General features: G+C 39.1%; 1 pseudogene; it reads left to right on the forward strand.

The window, feature by feature from the left end:
- The first annotated feature begins 5,635 nt into the window (after nucleotides 1-5,635).
- On the forward strand, nucleotides 5,636-7,342 carry LOC128105389 (acyl carrier protein, mitochondrial-like; annotated as a pseudogene).
- Nucleotides 7,343-15,850: the final 8,508 nt, after the last annotated feature.

Here is a 15,850-nt window from a genome sequence, read left to right on the forward strand (position 1 = left end):
AACATCAAGAAAACAAACAACACAATTTTATTTTTTTTCTTTTTCTTTTCTTTTTTTTTTTTTTTTTTTTTTTTTGGTTTTTTGGTTTTTCGAGACAGGGTTTCTCTGTGTAGCTGTGCTCCTTTCCTGGATCTCGCTCTGTAGACCAGGCTGGCCTTGAACTCACAGAGATCCTCCTGCCTCTGCCTCCTGAGTGCTGGGATTAAAGGCGTGTGCCACCATCGCCCGGCTAAACAACACAATTTTAAAAATGGACTATTGAATTAAACAGAGACTTAAGAAATAAAAATGGCTAGGAAACATTTTTTTAAGTGCTCAACATCTTTAGCTATAGGGTAAATGCAAACTAAAATTACTTTAAGATTTTATCTCACCCCAATCAGAATGACCATCATAAAGAATACAAACAAACAAATAATTGCTAGTGCATGTGTGAGAAAACATTGACCCCAGCTTGGAAGTGTAAGCTAGTGCAGTTCCTTTGAAAATCAGTCTGGAGTTTTCTCAAAAGAGAAAAAAATAGAATTAACAGTACTAGATGACCCAGTGAGACCACTCATGGGCTATACCCAAAGGACTCTGTATTGTATTACAGAGATACTTGAGCATCCATGTTCATTGCTGCTCTAGTCACAATAATGAGGTGTGTTGGCTAGGGTTTTTTTTTTTTTTTTTTTTTTTTTTTGTCAGCTGGGCACAAGCTAGGGAAGAGGAACCACAATAAGGAAAGTGCCTTTAACAGACTGCCTGTAGGCAAGTCTGTAGGACATTCTCATGATTAACGATTGATGTGAGTGGGCCCAGGCCACTGGGAGCAGTGCCACCCCTGGGCAAGTTGTATAAGAAAGCAAACTGGGCAAACCATGGAAGCAAGCCAGTAAACAGTGTTCCTCCATGATGTCTGTTTCAGTTTCTGCCTCTGGGTCCTGCCTTGAGTTCCTGCCCTGACTTCTCTTTATGATGGAGTGCAACTGTTAGATGAAATAAACCCTCTCTTCCCCAAGTTGCTTTGGGTCACGGTGTTTATCACAGCAATAGAAACCTAATAAGGACACTAGAAAATGGAAGCAGCCTAAATACTCATCAACTGGTGACTAGATAATGAAAATGTGGTACATATACACAATGGAAATTTACTCAACTTTTAAAGAAAAATGAAATTTTCAGGAAAAATGGATGGAACTAGAGATGATACATGATAGACAGACAGATAGATCAACAGGAAAGAGTGAGATGGCACAAGCCCAGAAGTAGAAATGCAGCATGTTCTCTCTCATATGCAGATCCTAGCTTTTATTCTTTAGTTTTGTTTATTTAATCTGGAGTGGCTGTAGAAACCAGGAAACTAGGAAGGATACATTGAGAGAAGTGTGGCTTAAGGGAGGAGAGAGAGTAGACACAGGTAAAAGAGGAAAAAGAGTTTAAGGAGGGAAGGGGTAGGGGAAGAGGTCGTCAAAACAAGGAATGTATGAAAAGGTTATATGGAAACTTACTATCTTATAACTCAATTTAAAACCTAAGGAAGGGAGATTGAAAGTAATGCTGTTTATAGAAGCAGTGAGTTTCTAAACAAAATTCCCAGTGCAAATACCTCTATAAGAGTTATCAAGGAGGCTCCAAAGGCCTCTCAAACAATGCAGGCTCTTGCCAGTCCTTGTGTTTGCCCATCATAACTAGTGGATAAATAAGACCTTATTGCTGAAGATACCACATATTTCAGTTGCAAGATACAGAGAAATCAAGCCAATAGGTGCAATGCAGGCAGCAGTGGAAGAAAAGGCGGCAGTGGTTTCACCCAGCTGTGAACTCTATGAACAATCAGGTAAGATGTGCCCATTGGTGTACTAGTGGCATGACTATTATAGGAGCAAACCAACCACTCCCTAGCCAGATTTGAAGCCTGCTTCACAGATGAAATCTACACCTGGTACAGAGGTCCAGTCAACAACTCATGCCTAGGGAGCTCAGAGGCTCAAGGCATAATAACTACTACTGTTTAATTCAACTGTCATAGTACCAAATTATCTTCTAAATATCTGTGTATTTACTCAGAGACAAAAGTTACTTTCATCCTTAACTAGAGAAGTCATTCTCGAAGTGAACAGTGGTAAATGCAAAGACATATGGATCCCCAATGTACTGAGGATAAAACATTGAGGGCCCAGCCTTAAAGAAGGACCACCCCTCCTCAAAGGCTCAGGGAGCATTGCAGAAGAGGGGTCAGGAAGAAGTTAAGAGCCACAAGACAGGCAGCGTGGGTGGGGGAATGATGCCCTGCCTCCCTACCCCGGCTACCCATCAACACCTGAGGCAGGTGAGAGAGCTGGTTCTCTGGTCCCAAAAGTGGGAGAGCCATCCCTGACCCCAACCAGCTACAACACTCAGGAGAGCAGGCCATGCACCTTGCCAGGGCAGCACAATAGAGCCAACTTTGTTAGTGCAGGCATGGGTGAGCTAGCCCCAAAATTGTGAGATTGGAAGAGCTGTCCCCATTACCCATCTGTCTTGTGGCAGCATGGGCAGGGGAGAGTTGCCTCCCCCAACACCTGGGGCATATGGGAGAGCTGGCCCTGTGGTCATAAGAGCAGGAGAGCCAACCCTGTTAGAACAGGTGTGGATGAGCCAGTCCCAAAGTTGTAAGCATGGGAGAGCTGTTCCTATTTCTCATCCAGCAGACCAACCCTCTAGCTGCCCAGGCTCAGACCCAGGGTTGCAACTTGGCCCGTCCCAACATCCACCCCATCTATGATCTGCTGGAGCATGCGAAGGGACCTGACCCACAGACACAAAGCTGTAGGATCTCCACAATACAGGGTAACAACAGAATATCCAAGAAGAGTCCTAGTGATGCCCAGCATCCATAGTGCAATAGAAACCAGAGGCCTCGAACCAGACCAGTGACTCTTTGCAATGAGTACTTATAAGTAAAGATATATGTACAAAAGGGGTTTATGGTGTGACTCCCTGTGTCACACTGCAGCTTCCATGACAAGATTTTTAATTTTTCCCTTTTTTAATTTTTTTCCCTTTTTCTCTTAAATTTTGTTTTATTTTAGGGGGGTGGTGCAGGGGCAAAGGGCAGATGGGAAGAGACAGGGAAATGAATGAGATCAAGATACATGATGTAAAAGACACATAGAATAAATAAAAAGAAAAAATACAATAAGTTAAAAGAGAGGGAGAGAGAGAGAGACAGGACAGAAGAGAAGGGCTGTGAAATGCCATCTAGATAGTACAGTCACTATGATCATGAACTCACACAGTGGTGGCTACTTACTATGGACCTGTATAAGACTGGCCCTGTCTTATCATAAATGAAGAGCTCATTAGGTCATACCCCTTACTGCTGAACTATTTGTTGTTGATAGATTCTGGGAGGAGGGGAGTCTTTGTCTTCATTTGTACACCCAGGTGAGTCTACCAGGCTCCAATAGATAGCTCCAAACCCATGGTCATCCAGATGCCCTGGTCAAGTTCAGTGAGTTACAGACTAAAAAACAAGCAACAACAAAAACAAAAACCAAACAAACCAAAAACAGGAATTTAAGAAAGATTCACAGGGAATGGGAAGTAGACAGGTATGGGAAGGGGTTAAGAGGGGATAGAGGGGTGAGAGTAATCACTACATACATGAAATAGTCACAGAAACAAACTAATTAGTAAAAAGAGAAATCATTTTAAAAGAATATGAATTATTAAAAATACTATACTCAAAACGGTGATAAAATAGGAGAATGGTATTCAACAGGATATTGGAAAGTTAAAGAAATCAAGAATATGCATTTATAAACCCCACATGTGGATTATAGACCAGAAGGAAAGAAATCATGTTACTAACAGTGTGGAAAAGTCCCGAACAATCCCACTGAATACACAGAAAAATGACAAAGGGATCAAAACCACTAAAGAGAAGCTTGCTGATATGAAGATAACTTATGAATCTACAACAAAGAACAAAATAGAGTTAAGGATAGAGCTCAATGATACAAGCATGTGTCTAGTCCTCAGCATCAGAAAATAAAAGGGGAGGGAGGGAGGAAAGGGGGGAGAAAGGAAAAAAGAAAGTAGTGGAAGGGGGCCAAACAAAACAAAAAACGTTATTCATAAATATATAAAGAAAAAAAAACCTGGGATGAAAAAAAAATAGTTAAAATCTGGAAAGATGGTTAAGCAGTTAAGAGGACTGGCTGCTCTTCCAGAAGGCCTGGGTTTAATTCCTGGAACCCATACAGAGGCCACAACCCTCTGTAATTCCAGTTTCAGATCTGATGCTCTTCTGACCAGGCATTTATCAGTACACAAAAATAAAAAGAATAAATCTTAAAAAAAAAAAAAAGAAAAGAAAAGAAATGGGCTTTTGTTTTGTTTTGGGACAGGGTCTCTCTATGTAGTTCTTGCTGTCCTCTAACTCACTCCGTAGACCAGGCTGCTTTCAGAGATACTCCTGCTTCCTCTGGGATTAAAGGCATGCACCACCATACTCCTCTATTTTTAAAGATAGATTAAGATCATTACTCTTTCCTCATTACATGGTTGACAGAATATATCACTGAAACTGCCTACAGTCCTGTTTCCTTGAGAATTTGAATTTAGCATCTTCAGTAGACACAGGAAAAATCAGATTTTTCTTTGTATCAGTACTGATATATTGAGGTTTGTCAAGAAATATTCCATTTAATTGAAGTTGTTCAATATATTAAGAAAAAATGGTTGGAATTTTAAAAAGAAATCTATTACGCTGCCAAAAACAAACAAACAAAATCTCAACTTAAAATTTCTAATATGGAGACATCCAAATAACTTTACTATTCTTAAAAGATATATAAATACCCTATTTTTCTACTGAGTTTCTCATTTATAAGACCTGAAAATATGGAGGAAATAAAAAATAAATGGCAATATTTTGAGGTACTCTGCTCATGGGTAACACATTTACTAAACTTTTTCCCTATCTAAAAAAAAGAAAGTTTTCATGATTGCTGAAGCTTGGAAAAGGGATCAGGGAGGGCCAGGTCATACTGTACTCTATAGGACCCTCATCCTCACAAAGTCTCCAAGGAAATATCCTATAAGAATAGAAAGAAAATGACATTTATATTCTCATATCCTTTCTTAGTGTGAAGACATAAAGGTACAGAAGTTCACCCAAATAAGGCAGCCAATATTAGGCTAACACCTAAACTCTGATAATTATATAATAGCTCTAAGTCTTAATATAACTAAAAGCCATATAATTGGTATATTAGCTTACTTAATTCTTTAGCGGCCCTTGTAGAATGCATTATCCTCATTTTAAGCATGAGGAAACAGACTCGGAGACTAAGTAGATTGCCAGAATTCAATGGGGGGGGGGGGTGGTGGACAAAAGACAAACTTCAAGGAAACCAAATTCCAAAGCATTTGTGGTTAACAGGGTTCTAGATTGGTGTATGGCTTGATTGTCACAAAAAGGGCATCAGCATAGTGGTGATGGTGTTGCTTAAGTCAATTCCATCAGTTAAATTTATCACAAGAGGTTTTTAATAAGAATTGGAAAACATGAAAATATTAGGTGATATAAACCCACAGAAATTAACTCAGTGTAATTTACTCTGAGCCATAGCACACTTTGCTTGAGTGTTAATGGATCCCCAAACAGAAAGAATAAAAAGAGCTGTAGCAGGGTATCCTGGGTCAATGAAGCCATGGTGACTTGTCTCCTTTCTGCCTGTGTCTGTCTCCCTGTAGTCTTTGCCCAGCTGCCCAGGCTTCCCACACTAATCTTGGTCTGGCTTCTCAGCACCACTCTGTCCCTGGAGGAACCCAGAGGAGGTCCAGGACTTTGCAGCTGGCCTTGGCGCTTCCATAGGTGCCTGAAAAGGTCACACACTGGTACTGCCAGTACACTGCTGAACTCCCTTTAAAGTTAGAGAAATTCCAGGACATGTACTCTATGTCTTGAAACTCTATGACAAGATTGATCCAGAAGAAGCCTTCAGTAAGTTCTCTTTCTATAAAGGGCCTGGGCTTAGATGGTTTGGACAAAGTGGAGATTATTATGGCCATGGAAGATGAATTTGGTTTTGAAATTCCTGACAGAGATGCAGAGCAGTTCATGTGTCCAAAAAATGTTGTAGATTTATTGCAAGTAAGAAGGATATATATGATAAAGTATCAGAGCCTTCTTCCTCACTAATAGGACTCCAATAACATACAATAGCATCACAGCTGGATGTTATACTCATATTTAAATTGTCTAAGTGTTTTACTCTTTGAAAATAAACCTATTATGAAACTTTAAAAGAGTTGGATTTGTGGATGAAGAGTTTTAAACAAAGGGAAAAAAAAGACCATAACCCTTTAAGGAATACCCCAGCAGAGAAGGGAATTCATATTGATGAAGTTAAGACTCAAAGGGTCACAAATACTTTCACTGCTATGCATACTATCCAAATGTGTGCTCTAGTCCAGGAGAATTCTGTCCCAAGTTGTTTGGAAATTTTTAAATAAAGATAAATCTCTGGGAAACTATAAAAAAGTAAAAGCAAGTGAATTAAGATACTGATGGAGACACTAAACCAATCTTCACTCTTAAAAGGTCAGCATTGATCAATAAATTTTTATATGTCTATGTATTTGGTAATGATGAACACAGTATAGCTTGATGAAAGAGAAATTGGAGGTACTGTTTTGGTCATGTTATATTTCAAATAACTACAAATATGTCAAAATGTCAGGCATGCAGATGGATAATGCCCATGCTGCCACATTCAACAGTCCTTTCAATCTCTTGATATCATAGCAGCATTTAGCATAATTAGCTTTCTTTTTGCTTCCATGATACCATTTTCTGCTGGCTTCTCTTTCTTTCCTGACCACTACCTTAGTTGGCTGGCTCTGCTTGCTTGGCTTGACTTATCACCACAAGGAAAGGCTCCAAATTTTTGCCATTTAACTTTTCTCATTATATATCTGCACAATTTTCACTTACTTTTCTTTGACACTTATCAATCCTGTGAGAATCCAGAGCAGTAAAGAGTAGTCACAGGATTCAGAACAGTCAGATCCATGATCAGCCTAAACACAGCCAAAGGCAAAATGGGGTCAACACAGGAGTCAACTCTAACCACAAGTGAACAGGAAAAATTCCTAGACAATCAAATATCAGCAGGGCCAAATGCCTGGTCATAGACCTTAGGTTTCTATGCAACAAAGGACATCAATCCAATACTGAGAAATCAGGAAGAAGCATGAAATATTCAGGATTATATCATACCCAACCAATATCTATAATGTCTTGACTCATTACAAGTGGACAAAAGTACCTAGGTATAGTCAATATAATGATAGTGAAAGACAGTCCAAAAACTCAGATAACAGCATCACATGAATAGTCTAATGTAGCCATAAACAACAGAAAAAAGAAAGAAAGAAAAAAGGTATCAAGGTTCCAGACATGAACAGTCACAAGATAGAATTGGATATTCAGTATAGACATTTACCCATAGACAATCTAGGCTTACATGAGGAGAACCTGGGCCTAATACAAGAAAACCCAGATTCAGTCAGTCAATTAGTAAAGAACTCAAGATACCAATGTCTTCTCATAGGCACTGATCATTCTCCATACAGTCCAGATGCATCATAAACAGAAATCTAATTTTACTCAATTCAATGAAAAAGAATAAGCAGGAGATTCGGATGGACAGTTGTGCTTTCTGCACTCAAGCTATGTATAGACATTGGCAGACTAGATCCAACATAATGAAATATTTTTAAAAAGAAAATTGATTTGGAGGCTGTAGAGATGGCTCAGTGGTTAAGAGCACTTCACAATCACAATAACCAGAGTATAGATCCCATTACCCATGTAGCAAGCCCAACTCTAAGCAGGGTATGAAGATGGGATCACTGGGGCTTGTTGGCTTCCAGCTCTAGCTAAGAAAAACATAAGTTTCATGTTCAGGAAGAAATCCTACATCAAAGGAATAGACAAAGAGTGATAGAGAAGGACACTTGGTGCCCTCATCTGGCCTCTGGGCATGTGCACATATGCGTACACATTAATTATCAATTATTTCATCTTTTTTAAAAGATGCTTTACCCATGAATAGTCAAAGTCAGATTGGGATATTCTGAAGACATTTTTTTAGATAAAGGCAGAATAAAAAAGTGTTTGTGAGATATTAATTTGTCATTAAAAATCTCATGGTTTTTTTTGTCCACTGGTAAGTGGAAAACTAAAAGGCTCAAAAATAAATCATAATTGAGTCTAATTAGAAGAAATTTCTGGCTTATTTGAAATGTTTTGTACATTCATGAAAGTTTCTTTGATAAAAATCAAGGATCATATAGAACCTATAATCTCAGCATTTGGGTGGCTGAAGCAGAATTGGCATGACTTTGAGGCCATGCTGGGCTACATTAGTTCTAAGCAAGCCTCAGCTATAGCCAGGCTATAGAATAGTTCTTGTCTGAAAAAAAAAGAAAAAAAAGAAAGAAAAAGAAAGGAAATGAAAAAGGAAGGAAAGAGAATGACTTGTATAGGTTATACTTGTCAGTAATGATGTGGGGAAGCTGCTTTAGTGTTGCTTTCTAAGTTTCATTCAGCTATGTCTAAAGAGAACATGAAACTAAGCTTTAGATAAGTGATAGATTGCTATGGATTATGATAAAGTTAAGAAATAAAGAAGAATTGATAGTGTTTAAATCATGATTTTCATACATTCATGCGGACATATACACTTAGGTGCATATTGTTTGCTCTGCTCTGTTCCACTTTGCTCTCAGAGCTAGGGATTGAACACAGGGCCTTGCATACCCTCTCTACTGAACCATATCCCTAGGCCCTCTCCAGAATATCTTTGAGAATGACAATTCAACAAAGATCTACATTTTTAAATGGAAGATATTAGCCATTGGAACATAGAGGACGTCAACTTAAGGCATTCTACTGTGTAAATGAAGCTCTAAAATAAAATTCAGCATTTTGAATTGATTTGCCAAAGAAAATTTGGTATTTAAAGAGGTACCAAAAAAACCCTTAAATCATACTTTTAGAGTAAATTGAATAATTCTAGAAACCAGTTTTAATGTGTTTTGCTTTTGTGGAAAAATTGCTTATTTACAATGTTTAAAAAAATAGTTAAATCTAGATAAATGTGTAAATCCAAATTGGTCTGAAAGTGATTGGTTCTCTCCTAAGTTTATGGGCTTTGTTTCCATCCATTGCTCTTACAGGAAATAAAGCTTATTTATTTTATGTGCAACTTTCTTTTCAAAACTGAGGTCATCAAATATTGTCATCTACTCACTGACAATCCAGATCTCTCCCTGAAGAATATGATTCAACATATGGGACAGAAATGGGTTCACTTATGAACAATCAAAAGGTACCACTGTAGCTTTAGGCTAAGCTTACAAACAAGTACTATTAGCATATTCTGTATTTGCTATAAGCAGACATCAAGGGTTCATCTTCAGATAGTGATGATTAATTCAGTCTGGCAGGGTTGCAGTTCAATTCTTGGGCAGTCTGTAGAAAAAGTAGTGGAATATTTCACAAAGAATAATAAGTATCCAGTCATAGGGAACATAGGACATAAATTATATAAATTTTGTGTACTCTTTATAAAGTCTAATTCTAGGCCTCATCAGAGCCAGATATCCACTAATGATCAGTCTAAATCTACACATATATGATCCAGATGCAACACCATAAAAAGTCAAACATCTAGCTATGTGAACAGACAGAAGACAGCTCTAGACAATAGTATATTTTAAGGCCAGACATAAATTCATGGATAGCTTGGTTCTAGTCACAGAGATGCTGAGTCCTATAAAAAAAGGAATACACAGAAGAACCCCTCATGAATACTCAGAAGATAACTACAGATGCCTGGAGACAAGTTCAATAACAGTCTGTAACCTGTATAAAATGACAAAAACCCTACCAGAACACTTGGAGAATCAGTAACAGCCCATGAAAAGCTTGAGTGTATGAGACATAAGGAAAGGACCTATGCACTGTAAAGAAAACAACATGAATTGGAGTCTGTGCACATATTATAAGCAAAAAACAAAAACAAACAAACAAACAAAAAACAGGCATCCAGTTAGAGTCAACATAGTGATAGTAAAAGGCAATCACCAAAATGGACTGTCAGCTTTTGTCCAAGGCCCCTCTGAGTATGGTTATAAATAGTTATGGTTCAATACAAGAGGAAGACAAATTTGATGGCTAATCTCCATTGTCAACTTAGAAGGATTTAGAAGCATTATACAAACACATTTCTGAGTGTGTCTATGAGGATATTTCAAAAGGGTTGAAAACTATCCCCACAGAATGGGGTCTCAGGTTGAATAAAATTGAGAAAGCAAGCTAAGAACTAGTATTCATTTCTCATCTCCCTAACTGCAAACACAATGAGACCAGTCATTTTACCTACCTTACCATGGTGAACTGTATCCTCCCAAATTCTAAGCCAAAATAAACCCATCCTTGAAGTTGCTTTAACCAGTCATGGAGAATTAGAAGGATATTTGTAAATCTTCAGGATATCAACATGACCAGGAATACTCTAGACCCACCCAAGGATGTAAGAGTCTAATATAACAACATCAAATATTGTATCTCAATGCAAACAACCAGATATTCCACCTGCTCACAGAGTATCTGTGTCTACCTATCTGGATCAAGTATATACAGACACCAGGGGTCCCAATAGTAATGATACTGACATGATCAGAAGATTCATGTAGAAAGTCAACATAAGTCTGTCCATGGATGGTATGAACATGATTAGAAAAAGTTGGCCTGCTCCTTTTTGGATGGAGATGGAGGAGGAGTGGATGGGGAGGAGGTAGATGGGAAGGGGTTGGAGGGAGAGGAAACTGCAGTCGGTATGTAAAATAAATGAGAAAAAAAGTTCATTAAATAAAAGAAAAAGTTCAGACAGAGAGGTAGAGGACAGATCTAGACACCCAGAATGTTACCAAGGGCAGACAAAAACTGGAAGGACTATCCATGAACAGCCAAAATCTAGTACCAAAGCATGCAATTTTTATATGGACAAGCAGAGATGGGTGTAGACAGACAATCACTGTATACAGTTTGGATCCATTATAAATAGACAAGAAGGATCCAATTATAGTCATCCTGAGGCTGGTGAAGGACAAGTAGAAGACAGATAATAGATTTTTCCTTCTCATAATGAGCCAAAGTGCATTATAGTGAGTCTGCTCTAATACAAAAAGAAGAGACGACAACTGCCACAGAAAAGTTAGAAGACAGTCTAGGAATTTAGACACCAACTGCCAAGCAAACTGTATCTACCCACAGAGAATCTGTATTCAGCACAAGAGAAAGATGTCACTCTATTCATGGGAGATCTAGAATCAGGATCATCTCATAGACAATCAGCTATACTGAGTGAGCCCATAAAAAGAAGACATCAGTGATCTTATCTAGTCAAGTCAGAGTCAATGAAACACAATTGTAACATCAAAGTGATGGTCACAAACAACCTACGGATGATGTAAGTCCAACTTAAGAAATAGTACTAATCTAATACAGCTAATCAGGAGGCAATGTCAGCACACAGGGCTGCTTCAAAGCCAGATAACCACTAACTCTTGCTCTGGTTCTGCCCATGGACCATGAGGATGAGCCAGCACAGGAGAAGCAAAGGTGCTTAAGATGAGGCTCTCTGTCTCTGACTCTCCTATCTTCCATTTGCTCTTCAACCCTTTAAAACAGGAGTTTTGTAGCTTCTTGCAGATTATCTTAACTCCTCTGTCTCTGTGCTTATTTACATGCCTTTGTACTCCCATGTTTGTGTTCCCTAAAGTTCTGTCCTCGATTATCTACCAGTTTACATCTGTGTCCACTCTTAAAATTTATAAAATAAGGTAAAGAGGTGAAAAACTCACTACTTGTTCAAAATCTGTTATTATCAATTCTCACCCAGTGAGATTGGCTGAAAGAAAAACTCAGAAGTCCTGTCTCTAAAGCATTCTAGTCAGCCCCAGTGACCTGATACTAGGAAACCTAATGTACTGTTTTGAGTGTGTGGGATATAAAATCAGCAAAAACTTACTATTTCATACTTAACACTTATTGCCAAACAACAAAAATCTTATGCAATATTACTATTTAAACTTACACCACATAAGTATGCTGAGGAGGATGAGTACAAACTACCTTATAATCGTGGCTTGTTAAATATTCCGTCTCTGAGTAACTGTCTCTCTCTGTCCCTCTGTGTGTGCATCTCTGTCTTCCTGTCTCTGTCTCTGTCTCTGTCTCTGTCTCTGTCTCTGTCTCTGTCTCTCTCTCTCTCTCTCTGTCTCTCTCTCTCTGTCTCTCTCTCTCTGTCTCTCTCTCTCTGTCTCTCTCTCTCTCTCTCTCTCTCTCTCTCTCTCTCTCTCTCTCTCTCTCTCTCTCTCTCTCTCATCCACCTATCTCATAGAGCTTAAGCTGCAAAGAACTGTTGGAAACAACATGGGAGAAAGAGAACGGGCAGAACGTTCTGGATCCCCTCTGTATCCAGTAGATGGTGCTACAGACTCATCTCACCTGCTTCCAGACCAGGAATGAGTTTCAGTTTATTCTTGAAGAACAAATTTTCAGTTTGAGGAAGCAATTTATTTCAGCATCTAATTCTTTTATATAATTAGAAGCTCTGAATGTGATTTGAGGTTGGCTTTTTAATTTTTCTTTTTCTTTTTTTCTTATTTCCAGGTTTTTCTTTTCATTTTACATACCAACCACAGTTCCCTCTCCCTCCCCTCCTTCCACTCCTCCCCACATCCCTCCTCACCCCCCATCTACTCCTGAGATAGAGTAAGTCCTCCCATGGGGAGTCAACAAAGTCTGGCATATCAAGTTGAGGCAGGATCAAGCCCCTCCTCCCTGGATCAAGGCTGAGCAATATATCCCCCGATAGGGAATGGGCTCCAAAAAGTCAATTCATATATTAGGGATAAATCCTACTGCCAAGAGCCCCACAAACTGCCCAAGCCACACAACCATCACCCACCTTCAGAGGGCCTAGTTCGGTCCCATGTTGGTTCCCCAGCTGTCAGCCCAGAGTCTGTGAGCTCCAACTAGCTCGGATCAGCTGTCTCTGTGGGTTTCCCATCATGGTCTTGACCCTTGCTAATATAATTCCTCCTCGTTCTTTGACAATTACACACACACATACATTTCGTTCATTGTCACTCTCTATTGCCCTTCCATTCCCCTCTCTTCCACTAAAACTCTTCTTCCCACTTCTTCCCAACTAACTAACTACTACTAACCCATCACCTACTAACTTCAATTTATGGCTTGATTCATGAACAGGAATTGGGGGTTATTTATTGGAACATGGACAACTTCTCAATGGCTATACTACTGGAGAAAATGACACACACACACACACACACACACACACACACACACACACACACACACACACACCACACCACACCACACAGTAACTTCACATAGTCCCTCAGTGAGAGGTGACCTTCATGAGCCTTTCCCCCATGCAAGGTGAAATGGTAACAGGTCCGATCTTGTACTTGTAACCACAGCTGTGGTGAATTCCTGAATGGAATGGCTGTATCATGTCCAGAAGACACTATTTTCATCTCCAGACTCTGTCTCTTAAGTTCTTCCTATACAGGGAGCAAAATTCTATCCCCAAGAATTATCTCCAAAACTCTACCTTTTCCAAAACACAGTGCCTGCTTACCACTTCCTAAGAATATGTAGATGGAGTTTGAATCGTGCTTCATTAATAGTGAGTTTGAAGTAAATCACATCATTCAAAGAAATTCTGTATATCAGCACACAGTGCACTCTGCCTTTGCAGAAAGGATAAAATAATGTCTTTTCTCCTCTCAACATATCAAAAGCACTTAAAAACTAGATCCTGGCACATACCATAAAAACCTTTTCTCATGCAAGGCATGGTAGCAACTTCCCATAATACCAACATTCATAAGGAGAAAGCAAGAGAATTCAGATTCAAGGCCAGCCTGAGGATATAGCACACTCTAGGATAGCCTGGGCTATGAAACCTTGTTACTGACAGAAAGAAGGGAGAGAAGGAATGGAAGGATCTTTTCTCTTGAAGCCTGTTATCAATAAAAAAAAAAGGAAAGCATTAACTAAAATTATAGGGGAGAAGTTTCCTTGCCCAACCTTGCTACTGTGGAGTACACACTAAGGAATTCGTGAACCTTAGCTTTTGAACCTCCAGGACAACCTGACTAAAATCTCACATTGGTAATATTTAATATAGAAAGAAAGAGCCAGAGCACAATTTCAATAGGTACCTTGTTTTTGTTATATGAACCAGGAAATAACACTTGACAAAATTTAGCTTGAAAAGGACATTCAGAAAACAAAGCACTGAAAGATCAAGCATAGGACACATGGCAGTCCCTATATACTATCCAGACAACAACCTATTTCAGAAAGAACACACTGACTTTTCAGTTAGTTCAGATGTTAAAGTTTTCCTTTCTTACGTCAGGTCAAAACATATTTCCTTTTTATAAGTAACATTGCTCTGTCTTCTTTCCATACATCGTGAACAATAGGTATGTGAGAGTCAGCAGCTCTGTCGTGCCACACATCCCAGCCTTATTCTCTCTGTGAGATCCTGCTCTCCTGGAAGACCTTCCCGACAAGCGAATGAAGTAAGAGGTGGTAACTGTGACTCTTAGGCCATCACAAGCTCACCACAGTTCATGTAAGTCCACAGACCACAAAGCACTGGTTCTCAACCTTCCTAACACTATGACCCTTTAATACAGTTCCTCATGTTGTGGTGACCCCCAACCATAAAATTATTTCATTGCTACTTCATAACTGCAATTTTGCTACTGGTATGAAGTGTAATGTGTAATCTGTGTTTTCCAGTGGTCTTAGGTGACCCCTGTGAGCGTGTCATTCACAAAGGGGTTGTGACCCACAGGTTGAGAACTGCTGCCATAAAGATTGTTTTCTACATTTACAACTGGTTGAAAGACTATATGACATACAGAATTCTAAAATCAGTGTCCATAAGTAAATGTCTTTCCAAACACAAACCTTTTACACAAATATCATCTAGGGGCTGGAGACAAGGCTCAGAGGTTAAGAATACTTACAAGCTGCTCTGCCAGGGGACCCAGGGTTTGATCCCCAGCATCCCCATGGCAGCTCACAATTATTGATAACTCCAGTTCTGGAGGAACCAACACCCTCATCTAGCCTTCATGGGCACCAGACACACGTGGCACACAGACATATATGCAGACAAAACATCTATTTTAAAATAAAATAATTTTAAAATACATTATTTATGACTGCTTTCATGCTAGAATAGTAGAATTGAATAGCTGCAAGAAAGATCATTTGGCCTACAAATCTGATTATATTTGCTGTCTAGCCATTTATAGAAAATTTGCTGACACCTCGTTTAGGAGAACACTGGCCTCAAAGGCATGTTCATCTGCAACAGCCCTCCTTACAACTCTTTCCTGCCTCTGAAATAACAACTCTTCACTCAGCAAATTCCACCTCCCCTTCACTCCCACAGCCTCAGTCACACCTTTAAGAAGGTCATTGCTCTTATGCCGTGTGACAACCTGACCCAAATCAGGCATCCAAGGAAGCACGACTGGGAAAGAGACACTGACTTGTCACCCTCTGGGTAGTTTCCAGGGAGAAAAAAAAAACAATCTAATGATAGTTGAATTTGGAATCATGTAATTTGTCATTTGCCAATAATTGCTACCACCTCTTCTCAAATTTGATGACTATATTACACACATTTTGGGTTCATTTAGCTTCAGATATCTTCAATAAAATTTGTTATCTGTTCACAATGGATGG

Source organism: Peromyscus californicus, unplaced genomic scaffold (genome assembly GCF_007827085.1).
Source record: "Peromyscus californicus insignis strain IS unplaced genomic scaffold, ASM782708v3 Scaffold_9__1_contigs__length_137607984, whole genome shotgun sequence".
Classification (NCBI taxonomy): domain Eukaryota; kingdom Metazoa; phylum Chordata; class Mammalia; order Rodentia; family Cricetidae; genus Peromyscus; species Peromyscus californicus.